Source organism: Chiloscyllium plagiosum, chromosome 12 (genome assembly GCF_004010195.1).
Source record: "Chiloscyllium plagiosum isolate BGI_BamShark_2017 chromosome 12, ASM401019v2, whole genome shotgun sequence".
In the NCBI taxonomy this organism is placed as follows: domain Eukaryota; kingdom Metazoa; phylum Chordata; class Chondrichthyes; order Orectolobiformes; family Hemiscylliidae; genus Chiloscyllium; species Chiloscyllium plagiosum.
This window is the reverse complement of record NC_057721.1, coordinates 34,163,053-34,178,398: the sequence shown is the minus strand read 5'-3', so window position 1 is coordinate 34,178,398 and position 15,346 is coordinate 34,163,053. Positions and strand designations below refer to the sequence as shown.

The following is a 15,346-nucleotide window of genomic DNA, read 5'->3' as shown; positions in this document are numbered from 1 at the left end:
TTGTACAGCACTGAAGACTGATTCTACCAGATATACAAAATCACATATCTACGATCTATTTAAAATTCTTAGCCTGGCACAGAATATTTACAGTTATTCAGCCAAGGAGGCCAGGAATTTTATTGTTCACTTCTATCATGAAGATTCTCAACATGGTGGTCAAAAACTGAGGATGAAGAAAGCTTAATGCCAACAAAAACAGGCTAGAAGTAAACTGCGCAATAATAAATGCCTGTTCTTTATAGATACTGTGAGCATAGCATGATACATAACAAATCATAGTTATGAAAATGGGGTTCTGAAATCAAATTAAACTGACAAAGTACTTTCAGTTAGTACTTTTCAATTAAATAATATTAGCCAATAAAACAATCTGAGGTATCTAGTGGGCCACAACAATAAACACTGCATTACAAGTTATAAATTAACAACTCTGATTAGAATTCAGTCTTGCAAATTTGGCATATTTTCAATGTTAGTTTTGATTACTTATTCATGCCAATGGGGTAATGTACATACAATTTCAACAAAATTAAGAAACATAGCAAAAGACAAATATGGTGTTAGTCTTACATAAATGTTGAAGACATCCAGCTCTACCTTACTACCACTTCTCTTGACACTCCACCATTGCCAAATTATTAGATTGCTCAATAAACATCCAACATTGCATGAACAGAAACTTCCTCCAGTTAAATATTAAGCAGACTGAAGTCATTGTCTGTGTTAGCTGCTCTCAATTCTGCTTCTTAGCTACTGACTCCATCCATCAGCCTGGAAACTGACAGTAAAACTAATTTACAATCTTAGTGTTATATTTGTCTGCAAGATGAGCTTCTGATCACATATCTCTGCCTGCTTGTTCCACCTCCATTACTTGGCCCCCGCCTCAGATCAACTGACATAGAAACCTTAATTTGTGCCTTTGTTACTCCGACCCATCATCGGTTACACCCCCTATTTTGTGTCTTGGTAAACTTGACAGCACCTAAAATTGTTCTGCCCATGGCCTTACTCTTATCGGGAAGTCTCCTTTCACACATTAACCCAATGTTCACTGCCATACAGTGGCAAGGATCAAGCAAAGCATGGATTTTGAAATGTTCATCGATCCTCTTGAAAAAAAAACTCTCCATTGTCTTGCCTCTTCCTATTTTCATTAATCTCCTCCAATCCCTCAGTTTGTGATATCTGTGCACTTCTAAATCTGCCTTCTTGAGAATCTACATTTTCATAAAATTCACACACAATACAAATGGTCATGATTTATGACAAATACATGATTTAAATACATCAGTACATATGGATTGTTGCTTTGTGTTTATATGGACGTTGGAGACCATTAACACTCAACTGAAAGTAGACTCCTTTTGAAGGAGAGAAAGCAAGTCAAAACTTATTAATAGAAAAGAAAGCAAGAAAGTTGATTTTTTCTGTTGGACACAGAAAAATACAGCTAACTATGATTCATGAATTTACACATTTATAATGAGAGAATACTGATTCAAAAAAAGGAGAGAGAGAGAGAAGGTTGGGTATTAAGAGCAGTACTTGAGATTACTTTTGCCAATTGCTTCACCATTGGTGGCTGTGCGTTCAACTCTAAGCCCTAAGCTCTTGAATTTTCTACCTATTTAAGCTGATTGTCTACCTCACCTTCATTCTTTAAGCCCATTTCTTTGACCAGGAGTTGGTCAAATGACCTCACCTTGCCTCATTTCATCCAGTATTAAACTTTACATCATGATGTTCTGGTGAAGCATATTGGGACATTTCATTACATTAAAGACAAGTTGTTATATAACTTTCACAAGATGATAACATCACTGTCTATTCTGCATTTGTTGTCCAGCCCTAATTGTCTTTAAGAAGATGGTTCTTCAGAATCTGCTTTCTTGTGGTGCAGCTCATGTGGTGTAGGTACATCCATAGTTACATTATGGTGAGGAACTGAATCTGTCTAAATCTAAATTGCATATTGGTGAAGAGGTTATCGAAGAGCAACTCTCACTTGAGAGCACTGTTGACTCCATCACTTTGCTGAGGATTGAGAGCAGACCGTTGGTGTACTAATTGATTGGGTAGAACTTGGCTTGCTTTTTTGTGGACAGGACTTACCTAGGCAACTATTTGCATAGTTAAATAAATGCCAGTGTTCTGGCTGGACTGGAAAAGCTTGAAAAACAGCACAGCTAGTGCTGGAGATCAAGTCTCCTGTACTATTGCTGTGATATTGTCAGAGCCCATATCCATTCTAGTATTCAGAGTCATGAACTATTTCTTGATATCACAATAGAGTTATAGAGCTGTACAGCATGAAAACAAACCCTTCGCTCCAAATCATCCTTGCCAATCAGATATCCTAAATAAATCTACTCCCATTTGCCAGCATTTGGCCCATATCCCTCTAAACCCTTCCTATTCATATACCCATCTAGATGCCTTCCAAATGTAATTGTACTAGCCTTCACCACTTCCTCTGGCAGCTCATTCCATACATGCACTACCCTCTGCTGAAATAAAGTTGCCTCTTAGGTTTTTAATAATTCTTTCCCCTTGCACCTTAAACCTATGCCCTCTAGCTTTGGACTCCCTCACCCCAGGGGAAAGACCTCGGCTATTTAGCCAATCCATGCTCCTCATGATTTTATAGGTGTTTATAGGTTTCAAATGACAAATGCATGGATGACGTTTTCCGCAGTAGCGTGGAACAGGTAGAATGGACGTGGGTGATGCAACAAATTTGGAAACTTTTTCTTGACGATGGATAGTATAAAGGGCACAGAGTTCTACTGTTTTGGTTTGAATAATTTTCCAAAAGTTTGTTAGCAAATGAATCAAACACAGAATGAAGAGGAGTTCAGGAATGTTGATTTGGGACCGCAATCCGGTCAGTTCTAACTGTAGTAAACAGCAGACCACACTCAAAAGAGCCAAATGGCTTTCTGCTGCTCCCAATTTATATGTACGAATGATAGTGGTAGGCGCACTTAATGATTGTGGGTACAAATGTCATCTCTCAAACATTAAATGATATTTTGACATAGTAGATGACTACCTGGTGTCGAGTGAGGGACGTCATGAGCTGGCTGAAAGGATATTAGAGAGGGAGGAGCAAATTACTGCAGATGTTGGAATCTAAAATGGAAACAAAAAATGCTGGAGATCACAACAGGTCAGGCAGCATCCACAGAAAGAAAGCAAGCTAACATTTTGAGTCTAGATGACACATCATCAGAGCTGAAGTAAGGATATTGGAGAGGGTAGGGTAATGATCCAGTTGTTTGATCCATGCCAAGAAACAGAAAATAATATGCTTGAGAACTTGTTTGGAAAGTAACAAAAACTAGGAGCTAAACTATAGGACAGGATTGTAATGGTTATCAAAGTCACATGTAAATTGATGTAGGGATAAGCAGATTAGGCAGATGAACATGTAGCTTAAGGAGTGGGGAAGAAGAGGGGTTCCATTTTATGGGAAATTGACATCAATTCATGATCAAGCTTGAATGGTACTGGTGGGATGAATTATTTCTGAATCTGGCTGAGACCATATAGAATTACAGAATGGTTATAGTAAAAAAGGCCTTTGGCTCATTGGTCTATGCTGGATTTCTGCAATTTAAAAAAAAAAATCATCCATGGGATGTGGTTGTTACTAGCTGGAACAACATTCATTGCTCATCCTTATTTGCCCTGAGGGCAGTTAAGAGTGAACCACATTGCTATGGGTCTGGACACACATGTAAGCCGGGGACATATGTAGGCCAGACCAGATATGGTGCTTCCCTAAAGGACATGAGTGAACTACATGGGTTTTTCCTGACAATCAGCAATGGTTTCGTGGTTATCATTACATTCTTATTTCCGGATTATTTTTGAACTCAAATTCTATCACTTGTCATGTTGGAATTCGAAGCCAAATCCCCAGAACATTACCTTGGTCTGGATTAATAGTCTAGCAATAATACCACTAGGCCATCTCAGCTGATCACTTCCCTGTCCTATTTCAGTAATGCTGCAAATCTTTTTCAAAATTAAGACAATTATCCAATTCCCAGGGTCTTGGTGGAAAGAACAAATAAGGCAGTCATAGAAACTTTAAACTAGCCAAAACGGATTGGAAAAGAATGTGTGTGAGAGAGTCCAGTTATATATGTGTGAGAGGCCGTCCGTGCGTGTGAGCATGCGGGGGGTTACAGGGGTGCGGTGCATTCAGGTGAGAATAGTATTATAATAGATCCAAAAGAAATGAAAGAGAGTATAATTAGAGGTAGAAATTGTGCTTTAGGTGCTACATGTAAAGGAAAAGCAAAAAGATAGCAAAGCGATCAAATTAGAAGTGTGTTGCACAGGCATTGTGGTTTAAATTGCACATAGTTTGGGATACATAGAAGAGCACATCAGGAAGGTGGTAAATTTCTTGAGTGCATCCAAGAGTTTTGCGCAAAAATATGTTGCAGGTATATAAAGGAGGTTTGCTATACTAAATTGCATAATAAGCAATGAAGCAGATTTAGTTCACAACTGAATAATGTGTGAATATTTATCTAAAACAACTGCAAAATGACTTAGTCCAACATAAAGTCTGGAAGACAGAAGTGTGAAATAGCTGCTAAGATTCAGGCAAGAGCTGACTTCAATGCACTGATACAGACACTGTCCACATTATCTGGGCAAATCTGTTAGTGGATAAAACGAGAGATTACTGGGAGATGTTCAAGTGAGAATTTATGGTACGTTAATTTATACCCCTAAAGGCAAGAACTCAGTTTAAAAACAAAGCCTTGAAACTAAAGAGCCAACAGACAACATAAAACAGTAAAATTACATTCCAATACAGAAAGAAGCACAGATCCTGGTCAATGGGAAAGATACAAAAAAGCACAGCAAGAAGTGATAAAAAATGTAAGAGCTTGAGGGAAGGAGAGCAGGAAGGAACTTGCAAGGAATATCAAAAGTAACAATTTTCCTGACATAGTGGGATAAGGAGGTTGGTCAGGAGCAATCTGGGCTCCTTGAAAATTAATAACAGTCATACTATCAATGAAAATAAGAAAAAGGTGGACATGCTGAAAAATCAGTTAAGACGGCATTTAGCATGCTTGCCTTCATTGCCCAGTCCTTTGAGTACAGGAGTTGGAACATCACATTGTGGTTGTACAGGACATTGATGCCCCCTTGGAGTATTGTGTGCAGTTCTGGTCGCCCTGCTGTAGGAAAGGTATTATTAAACTGGATAGGGTTCAGAAAAGATTTACCAGAATGTTGCCAGGAATGGAGGGTTTGAATTATAAAAATATGCTGGATAGGCTGGGACCTTATTCACTGGAGCATAGGAGGTTGAGGGGTGACTTTATTGAGGTTCATAAAATCATGAGGCAAAGATAAGGCGAATAACAAGGGTCTTTTCCCTAGGATAGGGGAGTTCAAAACTAGGGAGCATATTTTTAAGGTAAGAGGAGAAAGTTTTAAAAAGCATATGAAGGGCAACTTTTTTTTTTATACAGAGTGGCTTGTGTGTGGAATGAATTGCCAGAGGAAATGGTGGATGCAGGTACAGTGACATTTAAAAGACATTTGAATAAGTACATGAATAGGAAAGGCTTGGAGGGATATGGGCCAAAAGTAGGCAAGTGGGATGAGTTTAGTTTGGGAACATGGTCGGCGTGGACTAGTTGGACCCAAGGGTCTGTTTCCATGCTGTTTGATTTTTTGCACCAATGTTTACAGTACAGTACATCCCAGATATCCCAATGATATGAGTATTGAATCGGAGACAGGGCAAACAAAAAAAAGTTATGAAGAAAATAGTGGCAGTTGAAAGTCAACGTACAGAACTAGATTATTTCCATTTTAATACTTTGAAGGAAGTAGGTGAGGACAACACAGATGTCCTTCCCATAATCTTTCAACGTCCTCTTGATTTGTGTATCTTTTATTTAGATTGGTAAAATGCATATGCTACACTGCAACGCGAGAGAAGAAATCCAGGGAATTGTAAACAAATAAGCAAAACATCTATTGCCAGGAAATTACTGGGGTCTAGGTTAAAAGACAAGATGATTGAACATTTGAACATTTTCAGCTGATCTAAGAAAGCCAGCATGGATTGGTAAAAGATGAAGCATGCTTGATGAACCTGATTCAATGTTTTGAAGAGATGACAAGAGGTTGGGAATGTCTGTGTATGGCACTTGTATTGTTGCTGTGGTTCTGTTCGCCGAGCTGGAAGTTTTTGTTGCAAACGTTTCGTCCCCTGGCTAGGCGACATCATCAGTGCTTGGGAGCCTCCTGAAACTCATCCACAAACTCCATCAACAAACACATCGACCTGGACCCAATATACCAACCACTACAGCGGACAGCTGAAACTGACAACCGGAAGCGGCAGGGACAGACCACTATAAACACCGGAGGAAACATCAAAGAAGCGCTTTGCAGGAGGCTCCCAAGCACTGATGATGTCGCCTAGCCAGGGGACGAAACGTTTGCAACAAAGACTTGCAGCTCGGCGAACAGAACCACAGCACCGAGCACCCGAGCTACAAATCTTCGCACAAACTTTGAACTTGTATTGTCTTCCAGATTTTCATAAAGTCCCTCCTAAGGGATTTGTGTTAAATTTGAAGCTTTAGCAAATCATTGGCCAGGAAACTGCCAAGAGAAATGATGAATTCTGGATGGACACACCAAACACAGAATTATAGCATGGCCCTTGTTACAAAATTCAGACAATCAGTTCCATACCAGTTCTTAGCAAGAACTATCTAGTGCTGTAACCTGCACTTTTGTGGCAGCTCTGCAACAGTTCCCTTACCTAACTTCCTGTTAAAAGCCCTCACTGAACTTGTATCCATCATCTTGCATCCTGCAGTGTATTCCAGATCATAACCACTTGTTGTGAAAACAAAATCTCTTTATTTTGTCTTTGATCCACTCTGTTGTGACTCCACACAATTATGAACAGCTGCCTCAAATTCAAACTAGTTATTCTCAAATGAGAATAACCTCAACTTCTCCAATCTATCCATGTCACTCAAGTTCCTCATCCCTAGTACCATTTTAGTAAATCTACTAACTCAAAGTCATTCACATTCTTCGTCAAGAGTGATGCCCATAAATAAACAGCATATTCCAAATCTGGTGAAACCATTTTTATGTCAACTTTCATCATTAATTCCTTACTATTGTACACTATGCTACCTACAACAATTTGAACCCATACATCCAGTTTTTCTTTTCTCTTTCCGATTTTTTTTTCTTGTGGATATTTTTCTACCTGCACCCATTTTATGACTGTTCCTGGGAGGAAGCACAGAAGCATAGTACAGATTTACTACATTTGATACTCCCACCAGGGTTGACTAAAGGAGAGAGTACAAAAACTAGGGATGCTCCCTGGAATTTAGAAAGTTAAGGGCTGATTGATTGACATTTTCAAGGCATCAAGGGGAATAGATAATCTAGATAGAAAGAAATGATTCCTGCTCAGTGGAGAGTTTAGGATGAGGCGGCAAAATGTTAGTTTAAAAATTAGAGCTATACCTTTCAGGAGTGAAATGAGTGAACCCTTCTATGCACAAAAGGGTGAAGTTTGAAAAGAAGGAATTCTTCACTGGTTGCAGTCATATCCAATGCAAAGGAAGATGATTGTATCGATTGCAGGCCAATTGTGTCAAACCCAGAGCGTCATTGTAAGGACTCATTTTCATCTGCTTAATAAATAAACTTCGCTCTACTATATGGTCAGAAATTGGGATTTTTTTTGATAATTTGTAGGTCCTGACATAACAAAACAATCAATAATGAAAAAGGGATTCATCTGAAACATTGACTTCTACATCACATTATGCGACCTGGCTTGCTGTGTTCTTCCAGCATCCTGCCTGTCGACATAATATTAAACATAGCAAATAACCACCTCCCCATGATATTTAATTGTTATACCATCTCCAAATCTTCCACCATTAGGTGCTGGGGTTAAGCAAAAGAACAATCTGGAGATGATCATTGATCAGAAAATTAATTAGACTGGCAATATAAATACTAAACCTATAATAGCAACTCAGAGGCTAGATATTTTGTGAGAATGATTAATTGCTTGACTCCTGAAAGTTCTTCCATCATCGAAAAGGTGCAAGTCAACAGTGTGAAAAATATGCTCTACTCCCTGGATGAGTACAACACTGCTGAATTACACCCTCGATCTCTCTACTTAAACAACAGTGGGGGGAAAAAAAAACTTCCCTCTTGGGAAGTAGAGATGGACACTGATTGCTGGTCATGCCAGCAACATCAATATCCTATGTATGGATTTAAAAAAAACCACACATTTTGGTTTGTTACATGTTTTGTTTTCAACCGTAATTCATTTCATGCTCTTTTAATACAGAAAAACAATTACTTTCAGGAAACATTTAATTTATAAATTACATGCCATGATGAAATCCTCAAAAACTATTCTACTGCAAGTGGCATGTGAGGGTTGAGCACACTAGTTTATTAAATTTCCTTTCCATTGCTGTTAAGGTGTGGAATTGCATTAATTTGGTCCCATTTTTATCTTTCTAGCTGTAGCTGAGATTTACTACAATGGCTTGTGCTCTCACTTCTTTACCATTACTTCCAGCATCCCCGAGAATCAATCCTCAGCATGCTCCTTTTTAATCTATGTCATCAAACTAGACCAGTCGTACACTGATGACACCAAGGTCTCACTATTACCTCTGTTGACCTTGCTACTCCCTCTAAATTGTCAAACTGTTTGTCTTATATACAATTTCTTTGGATGACAAATTCCATTTGCTAACCACCAGCTGCATTCCTCTCTCCTCTGGAAATTGTCTCAAGTCAAATCAGACTATTCACAATCTTGGTGTTAATATTTAACCCAATGGTATCCTTCTGCCACAAATTTGTCTCATTGCTGAAACTGCTTTCGAACCCTTAACTCCACTCCTGTCCAAACTCATCCACTGCAAAACCTTTGCTGATGCCTTTGGTATTTGTGGCACTGACCATTTCCAATGTACTCCTTGCTAGCCTCCAATGTTAATTAGTCTCTGTAAGCTTCAGATCATCTAAAACACTGCTGCCCACTTTCTAAATTGCATGAAGTCCCATTCATTCACTGTCTCTCTGCTCTTGCAATATCTTGACTTTAAAATTCTCTTCAAATCCTTCTATTGTTCTGATTTCCAGAATCTTTTCCATTGTACAACAAACCAAGATATTTCTCCATCTTCAATCCTGGCCTCCAATATTAGTTATTCCACTATTGGGTGGCTGTACCATATGAAGGCGAAAAACCCTGAAACTGCATCTCTAAATATGACTTCTTTTCTCTTACGTTATTTGCAAAACGTAATCTTTACCAACTGCGTGTTCACTTATCCTAATACTTACTTATGTAACTTGTGCCAAAAATGCTCCTGTGAAATACCCTGGGATATTGCATTATGTTAAAGATGCTACACTAATACAAATAAAAACAAAGTGCTGGAGAAACTTGGCATGGATAAACTCGACATGGTTGACTGCATCAGTGGAGAGAAAAAAAGTTAAAGTTTTGAATCCAATGCAATTCTTCTTCAAACAGAACTTTGAGTTCCAAAAAAAAGTCATAAAACACTCAAAACAGTAACTGTGTTAATTAAGGGTATATAAATGCAAGATTATCAATAATAATTTCAATAAGAATTTCAAGAGAATTTTCTTGTCCTAGAGAGTGGGTAAAACATGGAATTTACTACCACAGTCCCGGAGCAGCTCACAGGCAGCAGGTCCCACAGCAGATAGCCCAGCAGGCCCTGGAGGAGACCGGATGGGGAGGCCAGTCCTGGAACTTACCTCAGGAGCAGCTGAGTGCCAGTACGAAGTGATCTGGAGGCATGGAGCAGAGCTGGGATAGCTGTTGGACTGGGGTCTCGTGGGCAGTCAGACCACGTGTAGAGGGTCTGCGCTGATCTGCTACAATGAAATTTTTTTACCTGACTGTAACGTCAATCCTTTAACAACGTCTTATTTCTAACTTTTTTTTTAAACTCTAAAATAATGCAACTACTTTTTATTCCTCTTTTGTATCCAAGATTTGTACCTTGGTACTTGCATCAAAGCAGGCACTTACAAGAGGCAGACATTGTAAATGCTTTTCACTGTACTTCGACAACGGAGTACATGTGACAATAAAGGATATTCTATTCTATTCACAGACAATAGTTGAGGCAACTTGCAAAGATGCACTCAGGAGGAACCTACATTTAGGATATGGATCAAAGCAGAAGGATGTATTGGTTAAATTATAGGAAGAAGCCTGGGTAGGTAGTGGCCAGAGAAACAAACACTGGCATGGACCTCCTGAGCTTAACACCTGTTTCTGTGCTGCGAATAATATATACTATGGAAGTGTTTCTGGTTTTGTTAATTGCCTAATTTGATCAGTGCCAGGCTGACTGATATATTATGAAGCTTTAATGCAATATGACATTTACTTGTACTTTCAGCTATTGGATGTATTACTCATTCCAAAATACAATTACGTGCAGTCATTTAAACATAAAAATCAATAACAAAACATAAATATTGTAACAAAAACAAATTTCTGGAAAGTCTCAGCAGATCAGGCAGTATCTGGAAAGAAGTCAGAGTTCGTGTTTTGAAGAAGGGTCACTGGATCTGAAACCTTAACTGTGATTTCTCGCTATAGATACTGCTAGACCTGCTGAGATTTCCTAATAATTTATTTTTATTTCAGATTTCCAACATCTGCAGTTCTATCAGCTTATTATATAAATATTGTATATACATACAATCAGCAGAGAAGGTGGATAAAGCAGCCGTCTCTCTGAATTTCCACCTGAAGGACTACAGACTTCTGTCAGGGAAAATTAGTCCTGGAACATTGTCTGTTTCCACGATTCTCATTCTTCAAGGACTGCAGTTACTCCAACTCCTTCATTACTCAGTGGATCGTTACTTTTGCTAAAAGAAAATCAAATAGAAACCATGCACAAATCTTAAATTTTGGAATCAGTAATTCAGTCTCTTCAACTAGCAGCAACTTCAGAAAATGCAAATAAAACTGAGTAATAAATAATGCGCATCTTTGCTATTATGCATAAACTGTTCTTAACGATTACCACACTGTGCAGAATTGTTTGCACCACTGTCTGTTAACCAATTTTATCAACTGTAATTTTCTATAAGTGGCATCACCAGGCAACACATTTTCCACTAAGGCATTAAGCTGGTCCTAAAATATTCATCACTATATGTCAAAAATAAGTGAAAATTCAAATTATCCATCCTACTTTTGAGCATATTCAATGGTAGATTATAATCAGCGCTGGCTACAGTTTATAATTTTTAGTTTGGGCTCAGAAATTCAAACTATAATTCCCACTCAGGAATATAGTAGATAAGCTTACTTACTCAGAGTGTGCTTGAGCAAGGGGGCAAAGAGCTACTACACCCAGACAGTATTAACTTAAACTTGCTTCAGTGTGGTGGGAGAACAGGATGATAGGGCTAAAGCAAATCAAAAATAAGATGTTTGAGAATTTCCATAATGATTCAGTGGGTCACACTGATGCATGATTGAACCATAACATGCTTTTATCCCAGGTTCTATGCTGAATGGATCTATGTAAATAAAAATGGCAATGAACTTAGCACAATTTAAATTCAACTTCTCTAAGATGGTAACTGAGAACAATTGATCTATATCCTAGCATATGAATGTTAGCCAGCAACTGCTGAAGGTAGCTTGGATTTGATAGTGACTGCTTTCACTTTGGAGTGTTTACTAAAACTTTATCCCCAGCTGAAACCACTGTGATAGATGGGATTAAACAGCATTAATGTTTTTCTCAAACCCAAAAAGAACACTGGAAAGGAAAAGCACAGGTAATTTTATCCTTTCCCACTTCTTTACCATATCCTTTATACAATGCCCCCAAAAGGTAAAATCATTGGATATTTTGAATCAAAATAGGCACTGTTATAAAAACAGAAACATTACTTCACTGTAAGCTTTTAAACAAGTCTGGAACAAAGCATTAAAGTAACTAAAGGTTTATTTGAAACATTTCTTTTTCTTTACACCCCATTTTGCAACTCAATGTTCAAGGCTTTATTCACATTTCTAAAACTAGATTCAACAATAAAATTTAGATCCAATCTTTTAAAATAATAGGTTAATGAAATACAAAAATGTTTTTCATTTACATTACTACACATGAAGTATTGAATTCTATAATAAAAATTTGTTTACTCTAGATGACAGTAATAAACACAAGTCTTTAAGGTAACATAAGCCCTAAAATTACCTCCTAGATAATTTCTTTCCTACATCAATTGCCATTCCACTCTCTCAAGGAGAGTGTTACTTTCTTGGCAACTGATTGGCTTGATGTGAAAGAAGGGCACTGTTTTAATAGAAAATGTTTTGCAAAATATTTCTTTAGCTGTGTGCAAGCTAAATTCCAAAAAATATACATAATTAAAATGATATTAACATAATTACCAAACCCATGGCTCAGCAAATCTCAGAATTCTTGGAGGAGACAAGTCCTATAGGTTACCTTGCCATGAGCTTATAGATTCATCAACCAGGATTCATTTGATCACTTTGCTTTTGGGTGCTTCAAAAACATTTCAAATAGGTAAAGAGAATGCACCTCAAATGTTCATTTATGGGGCCCCTCCTGACAATGAAAAATGTTTTTGCAAACAAAGACATAAATTAACCCAATAATGTAACGTCAATGTTGTTAAACTATTTGATTTCTTATGTGCTTAGCATGGTGATGATCATGTTGTAAAATGGCTGGAATTATACATCAAATCAGCGTACACAAAATAAACAGCTAACATAATTCTCAAAAAAATTCCACCAGATGGCACTGTGCTGAATGATATTCAATATTAATTATGCACTAGATGGCATTGCATGTCATTTAACACTTTCCTCTTTATATACATGCTTAATGCTCCAGATAAACTGTTTTCAATTCAAATTCAAAATGGCAGTTGTGTAATTATTACTTGCCTACTGAAGAAATATGCAAATTTTAAAGTAAATCATTGAAAGCGAAATACTTGGAAATATTTGGGAGACTTGGTGGGACTAAAATAATAAACACAAGCCTTTTTTCTTTCATACTGCATTTATGGTGCAATGGTAACAATGACAATATGTGGATGCATAGGATTAAATTTATGACAGTCAGAACTCTTTGCTAACTGACTTTATTCAACAAAGTTCGCCTTTTTATTAGCAGACTACCCATTAATTGGAAAGTGGTGGACAGCGTGAAGACTGCAGCTAGAATCAGAATTTGAGAGAACAGGTAGCCGCAGTGGTTGGTACAATAGACCAGACATTGAATTTGAGCCGAGAGGGGAGAAAGAAGAGTAGAAAATCAACAGAGACAGAGAGTGCAGTAGAAAGAGCGAAATACTGCTGTTCACAATTCTCCTTTACTTTTTACAGTTCCTGTTGCCACAAATCTACAAAAACTCTTTCTCCTTCCTTTAGAATCCCACCTTAGTCTTCATCTTCCATTTGAGCAACGAGTACCATTTCCAACTTGTGTGACCTTAATATACACTTTTCTTCCTATTTTCTAATTACTCATGATATTTAATCATCTCCTGTTCTGCATATCATCACAGATTATTTATTTCCTTTCTACACTTTATTCTTTGCCTTCATCCCTCCAAATAAGCTGTTCATACGTAAACGTTACTGAACTGCAACACTAGCTCTACCCCCTCCTTACTTCACAGATGCTCCATGACCTCCTGTTATTACTATTTCTGCTGCATTTCCATTTGAAGTGAAACCAATTTAACAATAAACTTTATTTTAATGTGCAATTTGTTAATTCAGAAGTGATAAATGTTGTTAAATAAGGTTATAACAGATCAGTTTAACTTACATAATGGATAAATCATAGCAAAGCCTTCCTGGCATTTGGTTTTGCAATGTCATTGGTTTGTTGCATAAATATTAAAATGTGATTAGAATTGTTTTGGTATAATGTAAAATATTAAAATAAGTGATTAGAATTGTTTTGGTATAATGTATAATGTTTTGTAATAAAGTGATGCTGAACTTCTGCATGAGTTGGCACTGAACTTCTATATGAATCATTACACAAAAACAAAAGAAGATGATCCCATACCTTGCCTTTCAAGGCTTTACGAATCAAATAACTTTTAATTTTTACATTATAATCATTTAACTCAATTACAAAACATAGTCTTATTCCAAGACTAACATCATGCTGGAAAAAGTGAGGACTGCAGATGCTGGAGATCAGAGTCGAGAGTGTGTTGCTGGAAAATCACAGCAGGTCAGGCAGCATCCGAGGAACAAGAGAATTGATGTTTCGAACATAATCCCTTGATGCCGCCTTACCTGCTGTGCTTTCCCAGCAACGCACTCTCGACTCTTGACAAGCAACAAATTTCATGAGCACACCATCACCAATACAGCAATGTATGCAAAGTGTCCTGCAGCATTTCACCAAGGGTTCTGGATGTAACTTTGCTCGCCGAGCTGGAAGGTTCATTTTCAGACGTTTTCTCACCATACTAGGTAACATCATCAGTGAGCCTATGGTGAAGCACTGGTGTTAGTAACTCGCTTTCTATTTATGTGCTTAGGTTTCCTTGGGTTGTGATGTCATTTCCTGTTCTTTTTCTCAGAGGGTGGTAAATGGTTTCCAAGTCGATGTGTTTGTTGATAGAGTTCCGGTTGGAATGCCATGCTTCTAGGAATTCTCATACGTGTTTCCGTTTCACTTGTCCTCAGATAGATGTGTTGTCCCAGTCAAAGTGGTGTCCTTCCTTATCTGTATATAAGGATACTAGTGAGAGTGGGTCATGTTTTTTCGTGGTTAGTTGATATTCATGTATCCTGGTGGCTATTTTTCTACCTGTTTGTCCAATGTAGTGTTTGATACAGTTCTTGCAAGGTATTTTATAAATGACATTTGTAAATGACAAATCTTCTCAAAACTCGCTTTCATCAAGGGTCACTGATCAGCAGGAGTTTCCAAACAAATGGCCTCTACCACACAGATGAATAAAAGGCAGCAGGCATGTAGAAAAACACCATTTAGTAAGTTGCCTTAAAGTTATATACCATCCTGACTAGGAAACACAATGACTTTTCTTTCCACTAATGCTTGGTCAACCTACTGACACTCCCTCCCATAACAGTACTGTAGATGCACCTGTACCATATGAATTTCAGCAGTTCAAGAAAGTGGCTGATTACCGCCTTCTCAATGGCAGTTAGGGATAAATGTTGATGGTGCAAACAACATCCCATAAA

At 37.7% G+C, this 15,346-nt stretch overlaps 1 protein-coding gene across 16 annotated transcripts in view; it reads right to left on the bottom strand.

Moving 5' to 3' along the window:
* The window catches only part of LOC122555094 (zinc finger and BTB domain-containing protein 20-like), a 367,748-nt gene that overhangs the window by 90,277 nt on the left and 262,125 nt on the right, over positions 1 to 15,346 (bottom strand). For 13 of the 16 annotated variants that reach the window (XR_006313161.1, XR_006313166.1, XR_006313164.1 and 10 more), the window contains one exon: positions 10,812 to 10,983. The gene's annotated coding sequence lies outside the window, so the exon portion shown is untranslated. Of the gene's footprint in view, positions 1 to 3,058; positions 3,139 to 10,811; positions 14,369 to 14,679; positions 14,862 to 15,346 lie in introns of those variants that run through there. The other 3 variants (XR_006313158.1, XR_006313169.1, XR_006313171.1) reach the window with 3 other exon arrangements.